A 23,038-nucleotide genomic window follows, 5' to 3' on the forward strand; every position below is an offset into this window, starting at 1 on the left:
TTTTTTTTTTTTATTAAATCAACACCACTATAAAATGAGAATATTTCTAGTAAAGTAAAGAATTAGTTATACAGAAATACTTATTTAGGCCTTAAGGAAGAACAGGATAAAGACAAACTTCAGCACAAATCAGAGCATAGTTTTGGGATGACCAAAGAACCAAAAAGACATTTTCACAAATCAAAGATCCTCTTCAGTGATCAAGCAGCAGTCTGAGGATAAGCACAGATGTCACTTCAAAGCAATTCTTCCAGAACAGGCTGCTTCTAATCCTTTATTTTTATTTTTTAATTAAAAGGGGTAGCATATTAAAAAAAAAGTTTGTACTTGCAATTCATCTGTGAACCAGCAGCTACTACAAGAAATAATCACAAGTAATCAAACGGACAGACAATCTCCTCGCTGCATTAGATAACAACGGAATTGCTTTACCACTAGGTCACAGAATGGCAAAAACTATCATTTCAACAGGACTCATTATCACAATGCACGAACAAGACTGAAAGGGTTATTACAATGGTAGAAGTACACCCAAACTGATCCGACTTTTCCATGTGGACAAAAACCATTCCCAATTCCTTAACAGGTTGCTAGTTCAAGTCATACCCATACAAGCCATGACTGAGTAATAAATATGCAATTCTGTCTCCACTCTGATGAGATTCAAAAGCCAACTGTGGCAGGCAAAAGGACTGAATTTATCACCAAATAAAGAGTACATGGCTTGATACAATAATACAGTTAACACAACACTACATTATCTTTTCCAATTAGCCTCATACAGCCTCAGGAAAAAAAGGCAAAGTATCACAGGACAGACTACTGTTTGAAGCCTATCCTGCAAATCAAAAACTATACTTCAAAGACCACAAAAATAGTAATGGGTCTCAAAAAGCACCTCTGAATATTAAAACATATTGGTAATTCCATGATAAAAAGGCATGGGTAAAACCAAAGAGAAGATTTGGTAGCTATTTACTTTTTTTACTTCAATTCATTCTGAAGTTAAAGCAGATCACTTGAAAGAAAAGCAGTGAGAAAGAAGCAACAGCCTATATCCCATAGGTAAAGAGCAGCACAGGAACCAACACTGAGGCAGACTAATACACTGTCCTTTTGTTTGATCATTTTTCTCCCTCCCCCCCCGCCCCCAAACAAAGAAAGGCGAGAAAATTTCAGCACAACAGGCTGAGCTTTATGGCATCCAGTTACTATTGCTTTTGTTTCAGGTTAGACAGAGTCATAACTGCATCAGTATTGTCACCATATAACAGCTATGGATAAATACTCGCTGTGTGCATTTCTGCTTTCAAAAAAAGTGATGTGACTATCAGCCCGAATGAATGTTTTGTTTTTTTTTTTTAAATACATATATGTATGTATATCTATTAAAACAAACAAAAAAAAGGCTTTCAGAAAAGTGCAATACACATATACTCTCTCCTCTTTAAACTCTGGCCCAACCATTTCCAATTCAAGTCACCACCAAACCATGAGGTGTCTTGTATAGATAATGTCAGACCATGGAGAGAAACAGGAAAGGCAGGTGTTCCAGACAGCTATCTGGAATAATCCTCACATATCTGACTGGCAACTGTGAGCTGCTAGAATTTCATCAGCTTGCATGCTCATTTAAAGATTATGCAAGTTTTACACCTTGCACATGTATAATCACTATCAACTATGCACACTATTTATGCATATTGCAGTCATGACCTCCTGCCTACATTTTAAGACATATATTAAAAAGAAAAAAAAAAAAAGAGAGAGAGAGACAGAGAAACAAAAGAGAAAAACTACTTCCCAAATTATGGGTGTTTTTATTTTTCTTTTGCATCTTCATTAGATACAAAAGATTCATATTCTTACCTGAAAAATTTGGTTAGAAATTCAGTGCATTTGTCTGTCTATATGCTTGGGGCCCCAGTTACTTGCATTATTTCACAAATAACTCAAATAATTTTGCTACAATTATTAAAGTACATAAGCACATCTTACTTGGAAACGTTAATAGTTTATTTAAACAAAATTCCCATAAATCTGCCCACAAAGAAAAAAAACCAAGAGGCATTGCCATAGTAGGTGAGATATAAAAACCTGATTCAGTTCATTTAAGAGTTAGTTTTGCACATTTGTTAAGGTACAAGCGTTATGATTATTCATTTGGCTGCATCTATCTTCTCTTTCTCCTCTCTCCATGTATAGACCCTGGAGCGTTCACTTCAATTATTCTCGGCAGAAGCTAGGCACCACAGTTTACTCATAGACAAAGTATTCTATTTATCAGCTATTCTCATCTAAGGGACCCTAACTATGCTCAAAATACTTAGGATTCTTCTTCCTGGATGCCTCTGACCAATAGTGAGTCACAGTAGACAGATGGCCTGTTTAGGATTATTGTTGTTTTTGCAATAGAAGTATTGTTCTTGGATAAACTACTGACAAACAGGCGTCAAATATGTGTATCTGCCTCTACCAACAGTTATGATAAGCCTGCCTCAGTTACTGTTGGGGTAACACAGACAGCTGAGTCCACATGTCCATTCAGTTCCTCTGAATGCATGGCTCATGAGAAGGTGTTTCTTTTTAAATCTAGAATAATTCTCCTGTTCACCTATGATGAGGAACCTCTCTGGCACTGTTCTATTTTTTAAATTAGCAGGAGAGAACACAAAGAGTCATTAAAACCAGCATTTCTGATAGCACCCCCTAATTATTTTCACATAGGCAGAGAGAGAACTACCTCAAGCCATTCTTTTGACTCCTGGAATTATGTTAAACCATAAAATGCTTATAAATAAACAAACCACTCCCTTGAAATGAAGTGACCTAAGAAGTAAGGATAGGCAACTAAGAAGTTTATATTCCAAAGAGGTGTTGTTCAGATATTTCCCCCCATTTCACAGCAAAACAAGAGACTGCTTTGTGCCCACTGCTGTGAATTACTGAGCACTTACACAGAGAAATATAGATTGTTCTCATCAGGAAGAGTTATTATCTTTCCTTCATACAATCCATAACTTTAAAACATCTTTGGTGTGATAGAGTTATTAAGGTCCATTCCACAAAGGAAAGACCATAATAACTCACTGCCACTACCATCACAGCTCGTGAGTTATGGATAATACGAAAGATAATTGCCCTTCCTGAGTAAATTATATGGGCAATTTCTTATGGGAATTGGAAGGTATTTTTTGCATAAATCACTGTGCCTTATTAACCAACAATTTAAACCCACTTTAAATTTTGAGATCACATCCTAGAGGCACATGTTTTTAGGCCTGCAGAGTTATTTTCAGCAAAAAACAACATCAAGCCATTGCTAGAGCTGGACCTTTACTGTGCAGCAATACATGCATTTAAAACCCCTGGATAAGCATTCTCCTTTTTATATTGATACTCTGGAAATTCACATAATAATGCTTCAGAGAACTTTAATAAAACTAGACTAAATCACCTAATTATGCATATTTCATAGAGTGTCTCATAACATCCTCAGGAAGACTGATGAGGTACAGACTACACAAACAGACAGCAATGTGGCCTAGCTGAACCGCCAGGTTCCAAGGGCTATGGTCAGTGGCACGAAGTCCAGCTGGAGACCAGTCAACAGTGGTGACCCCAGGGATCAATACTGGGGCCAGTACTGTCTAAAGCCTTCATTAATGACCCCGGATGACAGAACTGAGTGCACCCTCAGCAAGTTTGCAAATGATACACAACCGGCAGGAGTGCACAGCAGAGTGGATGGTTGTATTCCCACTCAGAGGGACTTCGACAGGCTGGAGAAGTGGTCCAACAGGAACATCATGAAATTTAACAAAGGGAGATGCGAAGTCCTGCACCTGGGGAGGCACAACTCCATGCACCAGCACAGGCTGAGGGCTGACCCGCTGGAAAGCAGCTTTGGAGAAAAGGCTCTAGGGGTCCTGGTGGACAAGCGGAACATGAGCCAGTAACGCGTCCTCGGGGCAAAGAGGCTGAACAGCCTCCTGGGCTGCGTGAGGAAGAGCGTTGCCAACAGAATGAAGGAGGCTATCCTTCCCCTCCACTCAACACTGGTGAAACGCATCTTGAGTGTGGGGTCCAGTGCTGGGCTCCTCAGTTCAAGAGGGACATATGTACTGGACTAAGTCCTGCAAAGGGCCACAGAGATGGTGAAGGGACTGGAGCATCTCTCTTACGAGGCAAGGCTGAGAGAGCTGGGACCGTTCAGCACGGAGAAGAGAAGGCTCAGGGGGGTCTTATCAATGCATATAAATATCTGATGGGGGTGAAGGAATAAAGAAGAGCCAGATTCTTCTCAGCAGTGCCTAGTAAACAGACAAGAAGCAATGGGCACAAATCAGAATGCAGGAAGTCTTATCTAAGCCTAAGAAAAAGCTTGTTTACTGTGATGGTGGTCAATCACTAGGACAGGTTGCCCAGAGGGTGCAGTGAGTCTCCATCCTTGGAGAAATTCAAAACTCGACTGGAGGCAGCCCTGAGCAACCTGCTCAGGGTGACCCTGCTTTAAGCGGGGGGTTGGACTAGACAACCTTCAACATCAACCATTCTGTGACTCTGTATCACTCTTGCAGGGAAAAAGCCATCCCTCTATGAGGCAAAAATATCAGAAAGACTTGAATTTGCAAGCCTATTTTTGCTGCAAAAAACACACATGACTCCAACACTCTCATCAACTGTTGCAAGTAATAAAAGCTAGGGTACGTTTTAGATAGATTCTCTAAAATGTGGCATCTCAGAAAGGTCTTCTGGAATGACTAGCCTAAATTAACATACTTAAAAAAACACTAATTTTGCAATCAAAATACATTAACACTGTTCCATCATAAACATCAGTAAGCAGGCAAAAAACAAAAGCTATTTTGTTTAAAATCCAGATGGGAAAGATGCAATAAATCCGCAAACATTAGAAGACCAGAAACCCTAATCTCTTCCATAATGCGATTAGGATTCTTAGTACCATGCAATCCAGCTCCTTAACTTGAGTTCAGGGTAAAACATATATGTGAAAGGATTTAACCAACTGAATTTGACAAATCTGAATTTAAATATTCCACGGGAAACCAAGGAGTATTACAGAGAAGCCTGGAACAGAATACTGCTGATTTAAAACAGACTCTAATTTTTGGCTATTTTTTTTCTTTTGAAGGGATTGTTGTAAGCACACAAGTCTGATTTAAAAAATGACAAAGTTCCTTGTCTCCACTCTTTGAAATATCCAGCTTTAGGAATATTCCCCGTCTGTGACTCAGAAACTATTTCAAGGAGAAAAGGGCCTCTACTAAGCAAGCAGTTTATGGAGCAAAATAATCACTGGCACTTCAGAAATCAAAAACAGTCCCAGAGCAATAAGCACTGGTGATATAGATAAAACACTGGGCTATAACCAAGTTCAATATCTGAAAAGATATAAACGTGTAGCTTATGCACAGTTGATTCAAGCAGGGTGTGGGGGGGGAGGTGGAGAAATCATAGATCACAGAATGGTATCTGCTTCTAAAAGAAAATACTATGGCTTCCTGGAGAGACGCAGTCAAAGAAGGTAATATAACTGTATATCAATGATGCTAGATTCTGAATGCATACCAATGCACCTCAAAGCAGAGCATCCAACTAATCACTGACATGATCTGCAGGTGCAAAATGTGGGAATCTTAAATACCTGGTAACAAAGGTCTATGAAGGAAAACGTTTCTTGCAATGCAGGGTAGATACATGACGCATCCCACTCTGTCCTTATTGCCTCGCATTTCTCCTTTATCCAGCCTTATGTTAGCCTAATCTTCACTCTCCAGTCTTCCATTTCACTTGCTTGGTCAATAGGCCATATAAACCCTTCTCCTATGCCAATTTATCCTCCTATTCTAATTCCTCACCTGATCTTTCTCCCGTCAGCCCATCCCCAGACTTCCCAATTTCTCCCACTGGCTCACATCCCAACAGTATCTACAGATGTCTTATTTTTCTGCACAGTGGCTTATCACTTCAGTGGGCTTACCTTCATCTCAGCTCCGGCCTTTTTTCCTCAGCTCCTCCTCTAGTCAAAGTCTTCATTCCTACTTTCTTCACAGCAAAGCAACACCTCAATCCTAACATGGAAGGGTTCACCACTAATACCTAAAATTTAACAAAATTAAAAGCAACTGACCTCAGAATCTTACTGTGAGAAGTATCAGACAACCTTCATAAGTACTCTAAACTTCAGGATGACTGTTAGTCTTGTAATATACCTTAGAGCTACTTTTATTTAATATCTATGCACTTATACATGAGTGTATTTTAGTTTTACTGAAGGTATTTTCAATAAATTTGAATCAAAGTGAAGAAAAAAACAGATTCTAAAGTAAATAATCATTAGCGAATGAAATAAACGAAAAACAGGGCAGCAGAAGAGATGAAATAAGAATTTACTCAGGTTGTCTTGGCAGATTATGATATATTTCTTCGATGGAACAGAAGAGTCTTTGCTCCCCCACCCCAGAGAAAATAAAATGCAGGTGAGCCTGTCTGGGGGAATGCAGTTTAACCTATTACATCAAGGAACATCATCAGTTAAGCCACAAGAAACTGGTTTAGAAGATGTATAAAAAAAATCTGTATGAAACTGGTTAAAGCAAAGACAACTTCAGGTAGCACTCAATCAAAAGTGAGGTTACTGAAGTAGTTTCATTAACTGAGACTGACTCAAAAATAGATCCTTAATATTTTTATACAGGAAACCGGCACAGAGTAATGAGGTACACATGTAAGATCTGCTGAAGGATAGTTGAATAGATATCACCTATTCACAGGAAGATCAGAATATCAGTAAAGAAAATGCGTGCATAATTTTGAGGATCAAAACAACCAAAATAAATTCAAAAATAGGTACTTTGATGTCAAACACCTAGGGATTGTCTGTTCTTAGCAACCAGTTTATCAGCTGAACAGACGTATCAGGCAATCCTATGATCATAGTTATCATGATACAGGCATAATAAGAAAAAAGAAAAAAAAAAGAAAAAATTGACAGTGGTAAGGCACATCTAGTAGTTTCCAACATTTCTTCATGAGAGATCTGGTAATGCTGTTGTCATTATCTTCATCTACAACATCAAGTATAGCCCCAGTTACTGTGCTCAAGAAAGAAAGGAAAAAAGCCTACTAAGCTTATAACAAGCTCTCAATTTTCCCAATATATAATGAAGCTAAGACAGCCTGGCTTGTTTAGCGCAACATCATAAAGTCTAAGAGTAAATGTGATTGGTATGTACAGGATGATTTATGAAGGGCAACCTCAGGAAAAGAAATAAGAATTAAGCTACAGAATGATGTTAAACAAGAGCAAATAAGTATATGAAGGCCATAAATAATTTTAGGATGGAAATTAGAAGGATATTTTTGAAACAAGCTGAGAAGGGTGGGCTGTGGATCATGATTTTTAAGATAAAACACGACTGTCATTATAAGGACTGAGAGAGACAATTTACAGGCCCATAACAGAAATGGAATGCACAACAAAAAAAACCTTAGTCCTACACTGGGGGAGGTGAAAGGATAAAAATAAAATAAAAAAAGAAATCATATTCTATAGTTTTACAGTAGTCCTCCAGGGTTAATTTAGTACTGTATGTAAAGAGGAAAAGTTTTATCAATCTGAAAAGCAACACATGCATTTCTGCTTTTAATAAACCTTCTTGTTCGAAAGCACAAGAGATCTGAGGAGTACACTAACACGTAAGATCCTGAAGACGAATAAGCCACTTTCTACATCCAGCAGGAGTGTCAGAAGCAAACAATTTAAGTTCTTTGCCTTAAAGAACTCTACACACTAGGGACCAAGACAAACAGATGATAACCCCTCCTCCCCTTTTAGGATCCCTGACACTTTTCTTCAACCCACCTCTTCAGCTGTGGAATTCTGCTCTGCTCCCCTACCCTTTGTAGACATTTATGAAGTACATACTTCACTGGTATATCAGGAGCATGAACACGCACAACCACAAGCAGAAGCAGCAGAGCAGGAGTAAAGAGAACGGCAGATGTCCTGCAAATGAGAAGACCAAGAACAACCATGAAATCCAAGAAAGAAGTTCAACAACATAAAGAAACTGGCTGGCACTGGGTGGAGCGCTGACTGCACTGAGAGCACACCACAGAGATGGAGCAACAAATACGTGATAGGACTCAACCACACCCTGGGCCTTCATCGTCAAAAGAGTGCATAAACGCAACAAAGATCACACAGCATCATCACCAATGAGGAAGAACCCCAGAGACGTGACGAGGACCTGTCAGCCAGTATCCCTCGCTCCCCTCATCACTGCAGGCCAGACTGCTGGGACACCGCTCTGTCCTAGTACTAGCGAACACAGGAGTGTGAAAGCATGGAAGTATATGAGATAGCACACGTGAGTGACTGAAGTCAGTTCTGTTCAAATAAGAATCATCTTCCCTTCTATAAAGCATCGCACCAAGTTTCACTACAAGAGTGGCTGGACTTCCAGCTGTTTCACTTTTATTTGGTTACACATATTGTTTAGCTGTTGCAGAATCATGGTATCTTAAAATAGACATTTTCATAATGACATCTATTGCATAAAACACAAGCAGCTTATCATCACACAGAATCCACCTAACTTATCATTCATGTCTTTTGGTCTCTGCAAAAGAAACTTTTCCTTGCCCAAAGCTGCGGATTCCTTTTAGTAAATATTTGATTAATAGTAATAAAATACATTGATGGATGCAGGCAGCCTGAGAAAACCTCTCCCTGTAAAAACTATAGCAAGTACAAGGATGCACAGTACAAATGAGTGCTGCAGAGAGAGCTCTGCCATCTAACGACCGCTAAGCTTCTTCCTTAGACAGAGGCTAGGCAGTTTGTCGCTAAATCAGAAAAGCTTTCTTCCCTTTGGCATCTTTTCACATATAAACTACACATAACCTTCCAGAGGCTACTTTTAGAATTCATTCACGTTCTCATGTACAGAGAACCATGTGTTTCTCAACATAAAACCACAATACATTCCATTCAGGATATATACCTGGAGAACATTAAGTTTCAAAAGCTAGCGCTGACCATGAATTATACTCCCTGTTTATACAAATACTTTGTCAGTACTTGTTCTTCGCTCATGTGACTACAACCTATTTCTCATAACCCTGCCTGATTTTAACGTTTACTTTCAAAAATTTATCATGATCTTATATACAAAGCGGGTCTCCCCTTTTTTATTCCCATATATTTCTAATATGCACAAGCAGACTGAAGTATTTGTTTTAATCACAAATTATAGAAAAAAATCTGAAAAATATTTTGAATCAGTAATTCGTAAATAGAATCTTTTCATCTTTCCACATAAATATGTTGAATTATAATTCTAAAAATATTTTGTTTTTGTTTCCTTCAACACCCTGAGCAATATTCAAGCTAACACCTTCTCCTCCTTTCTTCAGTTGTTGGCAGAAAACTGAAACAGGCGAGTACAGGTAAGATTGACAAGACATTAGAAACAGAGTCTTCCATATAGCATGGACATAGGAAAGGGGTTATTTATTATAAAGTATAAGATGTAAAAACCTTACTTTCTTTTGGTAGCCAAAAGCATTTAAGTTTTAATGCATTGTCATTGAGGAAAAAAAAAGTAAAGAGCAACACACAACAGAGAAGAATGAAAACTACAGCTTGCCAGAGCTTTAGTCTACAAAAAAATTCAAAGTCTCAATAGTTCTGTCTCTTTTCAAATTGCAATTTTCTGTAGTCAGCCTTATACTTAGTTCTGTCCAGGGGGAAACCTTGTATTTGACTGGCCTAAGCTCTGCAGCATGAAAAAGCAGAGCTTCATCTAGGCTCGGTATTTTAGAGTACATCCGACATTTCTTTTGTAGCTTTTAAAAAAGACAACATTTGTAGCTATTCTCAGAATGAAACTGCAAATTCAGTTTTGTGTTGGACTTGAGAACACTCCTGGAATGCTTGGAAGTGCTCTATATTCAACTGCACTATGATGCCTTAACTAGCTATTTTTTATTTTTTTAATTATTAGGGGGAATTCTCGCAAGCTACTCTAGCAACCATTCGCTGGCAGAAGCTGGCCCGAGACAGTCTTCTAAAGGCACATATGGTATAACCTACTCCGTAACAAATGTAATCTAATTGTTATCATTGTTCTCAGTTACAAATCAGAAGCACTCCTCCAGCACGTTTGGCTTGATTTGAGATCGCTCTGTCAAATCTTTGTTTGTATCACTAGTTGTAACTGTGGATAGTACTATTATCCATGTAAGTATCCCAAAACCTTTACTAAATTCTTTAACTCATATCATCGATAGTCAGATTCAATTAAGTGTGGAATGGAAGAGCAGCAAATTACTAGATGGCATTTAAAAATATATTTCATTGGAAATATCACCGTGTTTTCTCAAAACACAAGAAAAGTGATATTTCTGTCAATTCGTAAAACCAGAACCACAGAACAAATTCTAACTCTTGGGTCCCTTTGAGCCAAGGCTACACGTAAAGTGGAAGGAATACACTAAAAATAAGTTTTGTCTTTAATACAATTGCATCTTTCACCAAAGTTCCTTAGGATTTTGATGCAAGGAATCAAGAAGAGAACTCCTCTCAAACTGAGCATTTTGTAAAGTCAACCACACGCAGGGAAATAATTTCCAAAAGAGTAGATACAATCACCTAGTATTCTCTTTGACACCCAGCAGGTTGGAGGTTATCTTACTCTGCAGGAAAATAAAGAAAGTAACGAGAAGGCAGGTTTGTATTTCTGATTGATCTCCAAGATGATCTCGCACAGGCCTGCACAGACCTCAGCCTCCATGACCTACCGCAGCAGAAAGGCCTCTGTGTCCCATACCTGCTTTTGGCTGCTGGTTAGCCCTTACCTCTAGGATTGCTCTGCTTCAGCTGTACCAGTGAAGCACCTGTGATGGGGACGCCATGTCAAAAAAAAAAAAATGGCATGACAATTACAGCAAACCTGCTTTCTATTTTTTATGCAAGCAGTAGTTGGCAAACATGCACCAATCTTTTTTGGAAGTTTAGTTTTAAAACTAATCCCCTGATTTCAGATCCAGGGTACAAAACAGAAATAGAAACAAAAGTCCAAAATATGCCTTCTTAAAAGAGTTAAGTTTGGTTTACATTTTGGGAGTGAACTGAAATCTTCTGGATTTACCATCAATACTTTTAACACCATAATACCTGTAAAGACATAGAAGTACTTCAAATCACACACAAAATAAAAGGCTCTATTTGAACCAAGTGATATATCATCAGGTAACACTTAGTATTGCGGGAAGATGATTTCCGACTCAAGATTCTAACAAGTTTGTCTTTTTAGAAGATGACTCCCATTTCCATACTAAAACCAGCTGGTTGAAATTCTTAGCTCACAGGAGGGATTCTTCACATGTGGAGCTGGGATCCAGAGAGCAGCAACCAGCCCACGAGCGACGCTCTGACAACAGCCTTGGGTAAAACGTACCAGCTCCGCGGGGCTGTGCTGGCGGTCCGCAAGGTAGCCGGAGCAACGACAGCAGCTTGCTGCTGAGTACGGTTTGGGAACCACCGGTTTATACTGTGCTTTCCACCGCACAGCTGCTTGCCGGCCAAGGAGCGGTTGGCAGGCATCTTCAACAGCACACGCAAACCTGAACTCTGAGACGCTGTCACGTAAACACGACCTGAAACTAACCTATAACGGCCAACGTAAGCGTTTATAGAAAAAAAAAAAAATTAGCAGAACGAGCAGCTTAAAAATAAGTAAGTGAACGCACAAACAAGAAAAATCGCCACCCGCAAGGACTAACGGGAGCCGCGAGGCTGCGGCTCAGGACAGCCTGAAGCCAAGAGCAACAAGGGCGCCCAGACCCGCAGGGCTCCCGCCGCTGCGCACCCAGCTGGGAAGAAATCACGGCCGCGAAACGCCCGGTGCCGCCGCGCCCGCCGCTGCCCCGCGCCGGACCGGACCGGATCGGGCCGGACCGGCGCGCGCCCGCCCAGGCGGCTGTTGGCCCGTCCAGCCGGGGCCGGCGACGCGCGCGGGGACCCGCCGGAAACTTCGGCAGGAGGCGAGCGGAGAGCGCGGGGCCGCCGCCGGGCGCAGAGCCGCGGCGAAGCCGCCCCGCGGCCGCGGCACGGGCACCGCCGCCCAGACCCCCGCGGCCTCCCAGCGCCCGCCCGGCGGAGCGGCACCGGCGGCAGCACCCGGAAAAGTTGCGGCGCGGTGGCGGCGGCGGCAGCCCTCCCTCAGGGGGCGGCGGCGGGCGCCCGGCGAGCAGCGAGGCGCCGCCGCGGCACGCGTGCCCGGGCAGCCGCCGCGCAGCCTGAGGCCAGGCGAGCGCCCACCCGCCGCCGCGGCAACGGGACACCACGGGGCCCGGCTCCGCCGAGCGGCCGGGACCGGGGCGGACCCCCTCGGCTCCTCCCCGTCGCGCCGGGACCCCCCGCGGTTACAACTGCCCGCGCGCGAAACTCACCGGGCTAAAAGCACGCCGCGCGGCGCCCGCTCCCAGCCGCGCTGGCGGCAGCGGCGACCCCGGGGACTGCTCCGCTCCGCTGCTGCCGGCGTCGCCGCGACCCCCTTCCTGCCGCCGCGCCCGCCCCGCCCCCCCGGGCGGCCCCGGCCCCGCCCCCCGGGGGGGCCCCGCCCCGCCCCGCGCGGGAACGAGGCGCCGCTCACGTCTGCCTGCGCGTTGCTGCCGGGGAGCGGCGCCTCGCGGCCGCCCCGGCCGGGCGGGGCGCAAGATGGAGCGGGTTTGGGGGTGGGGGGGAGAGCCCGAGGGAAGGCAGGGGAGGAAGTTTGCCCAGTCTCGGTCCCGGCGAGCCCCGACGGAGGGTGTCCGGCCGCTCTGGGGGAGCCTGGGGTGCTGCCGCGGTGGCTGTTGATTGTGGGGGTGGACTCACGGGGCTGTAAAATGTGAAAATATGTGGTAAGACGTCGTTGTGCCGCCTTCGGGTTAAAGCGGTGCCTTGTTCTATCAGCGGGTCTAGCGACTGCGCTGGGGAAACCGCTTTGGGGAGTTAGGCCTGTGATGGGTATGTCGGTATTTCTGCGGTACCGTGGAGAAGGACTCTTCTTGTTGGGGTAAAATGAGAGCTGTACGGGCAGCATGGACTTGAAAAGCCCACGCGCGCTTCCTGAGTTAGAGCACGCCAGTGGGGTTTTGGTTTGGTTTTCAGCGCCTTGTCCTCTTCCCTTGGATGCTGAAGACTTGCCTCGCCTCGGCCAGGTGTAAGACCCATCTAGCACTTAGCAGCTAGTCTGTCCCAAAGACGTTTCCATGCCTCGGTCGGTTCTCTGAACAGGCGATCCTCATTTCGGAAACGAGGCCTTACCCACTCCGGTCACCTCGCAGAGGCACCTGACGTGTCCTGGCAGAGCCGTTTGCGGCGCTGGGCGCTAGCGGAGGTGGGTGCTGCGCTCCCCTCCCGTGTGCGACACCCAGCGCCGCCGTCGCCAAAGCCTCGTCCCGGGGTTTTTAGCGAGGTTTTAGGGAGACAGCCCGCCCTGAGCAAAGCGATTCGGTTGCGCCTGTGAGAACAGTTGAGCGGAGGCGCAGACGTGCTGCGAAGGCAGGAGGGCTGCAGAGGCCTCCCCCCAGCTGGCGTGGGGCGGCATACGAAGAGGCGGCAGCCTCACGCGCATCGGGGTTACGTGCTCTTTAACCACGTTTCCCGTTCTGCCTCCCGTCATGCAAATTCTGTACTTGGTTTAGATCAATTTTTATTTCCAAGGCAACCTGCGTGAGGCAAGAGTTTGCAGGAGGAGCTCGGGTAGTCCTACACGCATGAGCGTTCCCCAGGTTCGGAGGGCCTTATGTGATGAGAATGCTGTGGCTGTCAAAAGCCAGTCCTGCTTTTTTGTAAATGCTGGACATCTGACTTACAGATATGACTAGAAGGAATCAAGGCCTTTGAGCAAGGAGAGAAAAAAGCACAGAAGAATTATGTTACTAAGTCTTTGAAAAGTTGTTTGGAAACTTGATACAGCAAGTTTTGGGCCTACCAAGGGGATTTTCTTTAAAATTTTGTTTTAAATTTTTAAAAGTTTTGTCCTCATAATTAGAGAAAAGAAATTAAAATCTCAGCTTTTTTGTGAATACTTTAGTTCAGCAGTAATGAAGTCATTAATTTGAGCAGACGCTGCCAACTCTTTTGTTTTTCATTACTGTAAACATACGGCAATCTACCTTAGTTTTCTGGTTTAATGGCTCTCTAAATAATTCTACTGTATTTACTTCCATTTGCTCATATTGCTTTCATTACTTTGAGTGTTGTTTGAATGCTTTTTGAATTTAATTCCACTTATATTACCCACCTGGTGATCTCTGTGCCAAGTGATTTCATATTGCTTCACAAAGGCAATAAAAATGAATACATTAAAATGTGATGTTTAAGTTTTGCCTCCTCCTCTTCTGAAATCTGAGGTTAGACTTACAGTGCCTTTTTGTCAAATCTGATACTACCTTGCACAGAAGAATAAAATAGTTTTGTTAACTTTGTGATTTATGCTGTAGCCTCCTAGCATGAAGTGCAGAAAAATAAATACACCAAGCACTAGATCCTGTAAAATACTATGTTTCCCACAAGACAGGCTTCACGGAGCTTATAAAATATTTGGCGTCTGGTATGATTGGTTATCTACTTCAATGATTTTCTGATAAGAACAAAGTATTCTGAATGTTCTTTTTCATAAAAGATCACTTATTATAAGGCTTTTGTGTGAAATTAAACAGTGTAAATGAACAGACTTCTGCATTAGGTCCCAATTCAGCAAGGAATTTAAGCACGAGGAAATCATATATGTGCTCAAGTAACTGAATCAAGACCTCTGAGATAAACCAGTTAAATTAAAAGATGTGATTGGTCTGCAGCTGCAGTTTCACGATAATGGACTTGGACTTCCTTGTATGCAGGAATGGACTTAACTTCATGTCCTAGGCTCTTGCGTTGTGACAAATATACTTACATCTTGAAGATTTTCAGTATGAGTGCCTCAACCACGCACATAGTTGCCACCTGCCATTTATAGATACATGAGGAGGTATTATATGAACTTGTCCAAAGAGCTTTTGAGCCATGACATCCCCTTATACTTCCGTAATGCAATAATATTGTCATTGGCAAACAGCCATAAAAAAGTATTAAATCATAAAAGGCAGTAGCATATATCTTGATGAAATATTTTAGATAGATAGATACATCTTTTTAATTCTTTGCTTCAATCATCATTTACTCTATATTGCTACAGATGCTTATTTCTTTTTTTCCCCTCTGTTTTAGGCAAAACAGAATGCTACCTTCCTTTTTTCCTCTAGCATATATAAAAGCACAGACTGCATCAGACACTGGAGAGCTGCATGGAGATTTTACTTTGCAAATGGAACAGCATGCTGGCAGCATAGAGGATGAAAGTCTTTGAAGAGCTCTTTTGAGGATAGAAATCAGCCCATGAACTCCTTCAGGCTGCAGTCTTATTCATCATTATTTCCAAGATTTTTTTCACATGCTCACCAAGATAAATTCAAATTTAAAAACAGTCCCAGTGAGCTGGGTATGTATTATATAGGTATGTAACACAGCTATAGTTAATGTAATTTTTATACCTCAATATTATGCAAAAATGCTACAAACCAAATACCTATACGTTGGAGGTTTAATTTTGTCCCTGATAAACAGGAAAGTATGCCACAAACCAGTTAGCACCCTCAGCTAAACTTTGCTTTTAACTCCTGCGTGCAATAAGTGGTTTCTGCGATCGCAGGTGAGGTAAGCTTTTGGGGCACTGCTGCTTATATAATGCCTCTCCTGTGAACAGAAGATTTTCGTCTCTAGCCCTGCCAGACCAACATGTAAAGAATAAGACAATAAATTATAGCAATGTTGTAAGGACAATTTTTGATAATACTGTATTACCTAGAGCGATGTCACATTTTACGTACGAGAACCGCTGACAGTGGTTTCTCATAAGACATAGTTCCAAAGCAGAAAATATTTATTGTCCTTTCTATTGGTATATTTGGGTGTTGCTATCTTACATATAGCCTGGCCTTTTGATCTTAAAGCATAAAAGAAATCTGACATGGCTGAATATATGTGCCCTTAGTGATTACTGGCGCCCTGGTGCAAGTAATTCACTTAGTTGTCATTAATCTGAATGTGCCAACTCAAATAACTGTCCTTGAAAATTATCCAGATTTCTCCTGAGGCTTTTCTTGTGTCTTTAAATAACCTTACTTTCGCCCCTTTGCCTCTGGGATCTATATGCAGGTCTTACTTAAAGGTTGTTTTTTTCCATATGCTTACTAGTTTTCTCTTTGTTTTGAGGAAAAAAAAGTCAGGCATCTATGTAATAATGAAAGGAGACTTGCCAAAAATATTAAATAGATATGAACCAGACCTTAGACTCCATCTTTAGAGCTTCTAAGAATTTATTGTAGGAAAGCAGTGGTTCAACATTTATTGTTTATACTTAACGTAATTACATTAAACAATGACTAATGCTAGATCCCAGCTCACCACTGTATTCTGTCTGTCTTACCTGAAAAACATGATGAGTATGCTGCAGGTATGATCTCTAGTTAGAGATACATCATTGTAAAGGGTTTTATTTTTCCTACTGCAATAATACTTGCATATAGAAAGGGAAGTAACATTTAAATTTAAAAAGCGTTTTAAGAAAGTCTTGCAGTAGTCTCTTGTATTTGTCAGAGGGTTGGACTGCTGCTGTGTTTTAAGTATTTGACAAGTATTTCCATTACACAATTTCATGACAAAATTCCAGAATTGTTAGTCCTAGATTTCAGAGAACTAACCACAGGCACGCTGGAGGGAAGGGAGGACGTCTGATACTTTTTGTTATGGAACCTTGAAAGAAGAATAGCTGCTGTGGACAGAAGAGATGAGATAAGATTAAGGGAGAAAATGCCATAGCTTAACTCTGCATATACATCCCTAATTGACTGTACGTTATAAATGATTGTTTGCATAGAACAAGACAAAATCTGCTAGCAAAGCCTACTGAACAGGCAGTAATTGTTTAACTAACTTTCAGAGTCACTTTATTCTACGCTAACATCAATTTTTAAAGGTAGCTGTGGCCAGGGACACATGAACGGAGAGGCAATTCTTGAGACCGGAACAAATCATGCTCTGGCAGCTGTGTATAAAGAAGCAGATTTATGTTGCAAAGTGTGAGAAACAAGCACTGAAAAATAAGCAATTGAAATCATGGCAACATATAGCTATGATTTTTCCAGGGGTAAATTCACCGCTGTTGAACTAGGGTTAAAGCGCTTTTATCAGCTGAGTATCCACAGCTTTTAAAAATCCAGATAGATGGATTTGTCATGGGCTAACTCATGGTGGGTCTGTGGCAAGGTAATTATTACCACCAGACAACGCAAAATATCATGAGAGTTAATGTTCCAGGTGGGGATGTAGCCTCACTGTGAATACTGGCGGAGATTAGTAAGCCACAAATATATATCACAACCAAGAGCGTATGTGCCAGAACAAGCAGTGGGATGCTAGATGGACAGCAGCTCTTACTTGGCTCCACCCAGGAAATTCAATCTTTCTTTCAAAACTGATGAAAAATAGTAAAGTTATGACATTGGTGAGAGAGAGAGAGGTGAAAGAAATGAAATGGTTCTATTTAATATTGACTTAGTACTTTAGATTTATTAAGCAGTACTTAAATATTAGCTAAGCTTCACAACAGCGCTATAAAGAAGGTATTTTCTCCATTTCTACCATGTTTTACAGTATTTGGACAACTAGTCCTTTCTCCAAGACTGAAAGTAAAGATATCCAGTTGTGGGTATAGAACTAATTAGATAATCTGCCAAACTCATTGAAGCACCTCTATTAAACTATCAGTCAGTAAGACTTGGTTAACTTATTTTCCTTATTCCTCTTTATTCCAGAATTTACTAGTCTCAGATCAGCAAATCTTAGAAAGTAAAAGGGCAGCAGTTGCTAGGAACCATGTCAGAAAGCCAAGGTCTCAAACTCCCCTTTTTCAGAGAGGGAGGCAGAGTTTCACCGTAATGAAATGTTTGAGGATGATGGCCAAATTGCCCTTTCTTGAAGAGAGCTCAACGCGTTCAGACATCCACCTTCGCTCTGTGTGAACAAATGAAACCTGCTTTAAAGCCTGAGGTCTTTAAAGATAGATACCTCACCATTTGTCAGACAGATTTGCTCCATCTTCTTTAAACAGATCCTTAGAAATGCATTTCATCCTTAAAATGGGAACTCATTCCCCTTCTTGTGAAGTATTTACTCATTTGCTGGTTCACTTCTTTCTGCCCTGACTGCTCTTTGCCAGCCAGAAGATTCTTCCTCGAAGCACCTCTGCTGTTTTCTTACTCTAGTTAGGAGAAAGTCCTGAAATCTGGCAGATGTCCTTTAGCTTAATGATTAGATTTTGCTTTGTGGAGGTCATTGTCCCTTAGGTGAACAACGATCACCTGCAGAGAATGATAACAAGCCATTAAATCAATTTAGAGTATGTGGGGGAATGTAACTCCATAGCATGCCACCAAAACTAATTCTTTTCTGGCTCTCAGGCAGAAAGCTGACAAGGCATGTGGGCCTACCTGAGATTCCCCCATGCATGACATGCTTTTGTCTGTGTCCAGTGAACCCAGATTTCCAGAAGCTGAATCTTTTCGTTTGATACTGCAACAAAGCAGATAACAAGATATAAGACTGAAAATTTACCTTGATATATGGTTCTTCTGAAATGATTGAATGTAGTATTGCTAGAGCCAACTAAGCTGTTTCTCATCCATTGTCATTTGTGGTAAATGTAGCCATTGCTATTATGTATGAATGCATCAAAGTCCCCAAAATACAAACAAAAGAGGTGTAACTCAATTCTCTATTCCATTTTAACTCCAATGTTAACTTTACCCTGAATACAAATTGCCTGTTTCCCTGGAGAAGTGCTAGACCTAAATATTGGCTAAACGTCAGCTGATGCTTTTAATGCCTGTCCTAGACAAAGACACAGAACAGTTTTTCAACCACAAACAAGCCAATCTTTTTTTAAAATGACATGAAATCGAGATACCTAGCCCTTGCAGGAAGTATATCTCCCAAATTTCAGTACTTTCCCCTCTGATTTTTCTAGTCCTCTTGGAAATGCTTCCAAGAAATACTTGGTGATCGTTTCCTCTCTTGTAAGATTCTGCTACCAACCTACCTTCCTTGTAGTTTATAAACTAAGACATTATATCCCTAGTTCTAAAATGTAAATTTACTTATTGGCAGGTGAAGCATCTGGTGTATTGTATGAGAATATTCATATGGCAGTGAAGACCTGGAACATTTATCCAAACTTGATCAGCATTCGTAGTACCACATGACTTCAATCCATATTGAATTTCTTCTGGCATGTGGTGCAAATTTCTAAAGTGAATGAAAAATGTTAATGTAGGAACATTTCAGCAGTGCTTTTAAACATAAATATTTTGTATATTCAGGGCAGATGCATTACTATAACTGCTTGCACTAAATTTCTCAGTCTTTGTGGTAAAATGGTATTTGCTTGCATGCTGACAAAAACATGTCTTGGTTTGGAAAAAAAAAAATGCGTGGTGTGGCTGAAGGTTCTCTGTGTCCAAGAGATTTACAGCTGTACTAAGAACCTCCAGGTAAGAGGTCTTTTGGGAAGCAGCCTTACCACTAAGTATGGCAGCAGCACCCTATCATCTATATTTAATGGCAAGTTGTACCATGGTCCATTAATTTAAAAACAATTTTTGATACAGATACTAACCTCAAGAGCGGATTCCCATCTTGTATCCTAAGTGTTGAGATATATTTGCCTTCAGCATCGACTCGGGTATATAAGCCTTGGAGAATTGAAAGGTTCAAGATGCCTCTCTGTCTTTCCTCCTTTCGCAGTGGTCTGTGTTAACCTGCGTTAGAGGTTAAATTTAGGGGATTCTGTGCTCAGGCATGCAGATGTTCTAGGTCAGCGTTTCACTAAAGATTTTTAGGACACATATTTGTTTCCCCACATTGCATATGGAGCCCAGGAGACTAACCGTAATCTTGGGTTTTGAATTCTGCTAAGTGAAATGCTGCACTTAACTATGTAAATCCTCTGCTGTAGCTTGTCCTAAAACCACAGAACAGTGCATTTATAAGTTTTCTTTTCAGCTAGCCTTCCCTCACTTGAACTTTCTTTCATACCACAGACACAATGATAGTTTTAGGAACGGAAATATTACTTCTATTAAACCACAGTTTCTAATAGTGGACCTGTTGTTTGGGGTGGCAGAGTGAGTAAACCCTAACGCAGTCAGTCTCTTTGTGAACCGTAGATTGTAAAATAAGTAGCTACATTTCCATTAAAATATTAACAGCAGGAGTGGGGTTACATAATTTAAACAAGCTGCCATTAGACCCTTCATTTTAACCATAGAAGCGAAGGCAGTGGGAAATATGGTGTACAGGGATAGATACTATTCGTAACTATGAATTAGTATGGCTATTAGTATGGCTCATATATGAGAAATGAAAGAAGTGTTGCCCACAGTACAGAGTCTGCTGTCTTCACTGAGTAAAAATGCAAATTTGCATTCTAGGAAACAGCATTCCTATTGAAGAAAATTACTAATTGGTTTGTCAAGAAGAAACCAACAAATCAGAAATGGAGGAGACACTATGAAGATTGAGAAGTGCCTTAACATTTTGGCAAATATCCTGAAAATTTATCTGAAAAATACTAGTCAGTCCTTAAGGGATAACCACTTATTTTTCCACTGTAGTTCTGCAAGAGAAAAACATCTGAGGAACTTCTTGTTCTGACTTTCCTACTTTATTATAATGGATTCCCCTTAAGGTGAAGTTAGTAGTCCTGTTCTCACATTGCAAAGATTTCAAGAAAGCCTAGTCTTACTGAAAACACACAAGCATTGCACTTGACGTGTTGGGACTCCTGGCTTATTCCCACCTACAGCATTTCACTAGTAAAGACTCCTGAAACAGAAAGAATTTTGCAAAAGTATAGTTGGCTTCAACGTTGTGAATGTAAATGAAAACCCCTGATTTTGCCAATAACCTTCCAATCTCTTTCATGTTTGTGTCTCCTAAACTGTACTAAAGCTGTTGGTGCTAGCTTTTATTATTTATTTTTGCCAATGTTTTTGTTGATACTTACTTTTATGAGATTATGAATGTGTCTCATTTCAATGGCATTGCTGTCTCAGAAGGTCCTTCGAACACCGTACACATTATCTTGTTAAGGAGAAATGGAATGTGCCGTATTTGTGTGTGTCCCATAACCAGATCCTTTCATTATAAGCATTTGAAAATTCTTTTCATTAAGTAAGATTAATAGACTAACGATTGTAGAAGGCAAACAGCCCCTTCTTCCTAAAGCATGGAAGGAGCAGAAGGGGTGGTGAAGACCAGCTCAGATTCCCATTAGTGAGTTATCCACTCAGCTAAACTGAGCTGTTTCTAATGAACTTGCCAATGGGACAAGGCAATTCACTATTTAAAGACTGGCTCTAACTTGTGATGTTAACGATGTGCCTAACGTGCGTATGCCTACCCTCGTTCAGATTTTGGTATGTCATCACAGGCATAACCTGTGCTGGGAGAATTTAATTCCAGAATCCTATTATACAGTTCTGTGTGACTCTATATGGTTATATTACTGGATTATACTGAATTTAAATTAAAATTTTTACTTTCTCTGGAAATGAGCTGGACAGGTTTCTTCAAGCATGCCACTAATACTGCTGAAGACACTCAACATAAAATCCATCACACTCCAAATGCATTTTTAGAACATATTCTTTACGTATTTTTTTGGTATTCATTGCTGATGCATTGAGCAGAGTCCTGCTATTGCATACGTCCTATAGACACATCAGTCAGTACAGCTTATTTGACATGGAGTAGGCAAGATAATGAAATTATTAGCAGGAGTAAAAATAAATATAAATTGAATATAATTTTAAGCTTGTTATATTGGCTTTTATTCACTGAAGGGAAAGAATTAAACTACTAAATATTCCTTGAATAAATAAGCATACCCCAAATAATGCAGAAAAGTTGCATCTGGATTACTTGCTGGGAAGCTTCATGGTGCATCCCAAGATTGGTGTTCCCTGATATCTAGCTTGGGGACCTACTGGAAGATGCAATGGCTTCTGGTGGTAGATTTTTTTTTTTTTTTAACCTGAAAACAAGCATAACGTGTGGGAGATTGTGCACGAAGCTAAGCTTCTTCTAGATCAAAAATCAGGGAGCACTTCCAGGCTCCTGAATCTGGGCTATAGAAACCTACAGCAAAAAAAACCCTAGGATTATTTTTTAAAGTTTTTTTGGGCACAGGTCTATCCTGGACAGATTCATTACAGTTATTTACAGGGCTACACTGCATAATTCTGATTACTTTGTGAATGCAAGCAAGCGTCTGGAAAAAGACAATACAAGTTGTGTGCTAAAAGCTTTTCATATGGAAACAAAGACGTAATTTTTCATTCTGCCATTGTGTCTTCCTCGTTCTTTATGTTTATATTCCCAGCATCTCTCTTTCCATTATAATTCTTAACATTTATCATTAGTAGATGATAACCCATCCTAATACAGCTGCTTGTATTTGTACGTAGGTTTGTGGTTATGTTTGCTAATACCAGTTTAAAAAGTGGCCTAAACATAGTGCAGTTATATGTAATTCTAGAATGCAATGTTTTCCTTGCCTGAGCTTCATCTGAGCAGCTGAAATGTATTTTAATCTTTAAAACTGGCCTTGAACCTAGGAGAGCAATTTTGAACTCAATTATTTGATGAAGTTCCTAGTACTAGTTTTCCTAGTTAGAAAAAGTGATAAAATCTCAAAATAACGTGATTTTGCAAGAGGGAAAAAAAAGCTTCAGCCATAAGCTTTGTCAGCAGAAAAAAAAAGAGGAATCTTTCGGAAATATTTTCTAACTGCTTCTCATTTTTCAGAGTGTAGTTTTCTTTTTGAATATCACTTTTCTCTGTGTTGTTTCTGTTACACTC

At 40.9% G+C, this 23,038-nt stretch overlaps 1 protein-coding gene and 1 long non-coding RNA gene across 14 annotated transcripts in view; one reads left to right on the forward strand and one right to left on the reverse strand.

Moving 5' to 3' along the window:
- The window catches only part of LOC104140158 (peptidyl-glycine alpha-amidating monooxygenase), a 150,005-nt gene extending 137,383 nt beyond the window's left edge, over positions 1-12,622 (reverse strand). For 4 of the 12 annotated variants that reach the window (XM_068924348.1, XM_068924340.1, XM_068924342.1 and 1 more), the window contains exon 1: positions 12,484-12,614. The gene's annotated coding sequence lies outside the window, so the exon portion shown is untranslated. Of the gene's footprint in view, positions 1-6,004; positions 6,124-7,888; positions 8,033-12,483 lie in introns of all 12 variants that reach the window. The other 8 variants (XM_068924349.1, XM_068924341.1, XM_068924338.1 and 5 more) reach the window with 6 other exon arrangements.
- Positions 12,623-12,775: 153 nt separating this feature from the next.
- LOC138064299 (uncharacterized) lies at positions 12,776-22,309 on the forward strand. Of its 2 annotated transcripts, none has more exons than XR_011137564.1 (3): positions 12,776-12,936; positions 15,290-15,560; positions 20,608-22,309. It is a non-coding gene; the product is annotated as an uncharacterized lncRNA (long non-coding RNA). The 2 variants fall into 2 exon arrangements; XR_011137563.1 differs by having other exon boundaries at positions 12,813-12,936; positions 15,290-15,575.
- Positions 22,310-23,038: the final 729 nt, after the last annotated feature.

This window comes from Struthio camelus, chromosome W (genome assembly GCF_040807025.1).
Source record: "Struthio camelus isolate bStrCam1 chromosome W, bStrCam1.hap1, whole genome shotgun sequence".
NCBI lineage: Eukaryota > Metazoa > Chordata > Aves > Struthioniformes > Struthionidae > Struthio > Struthio camelus.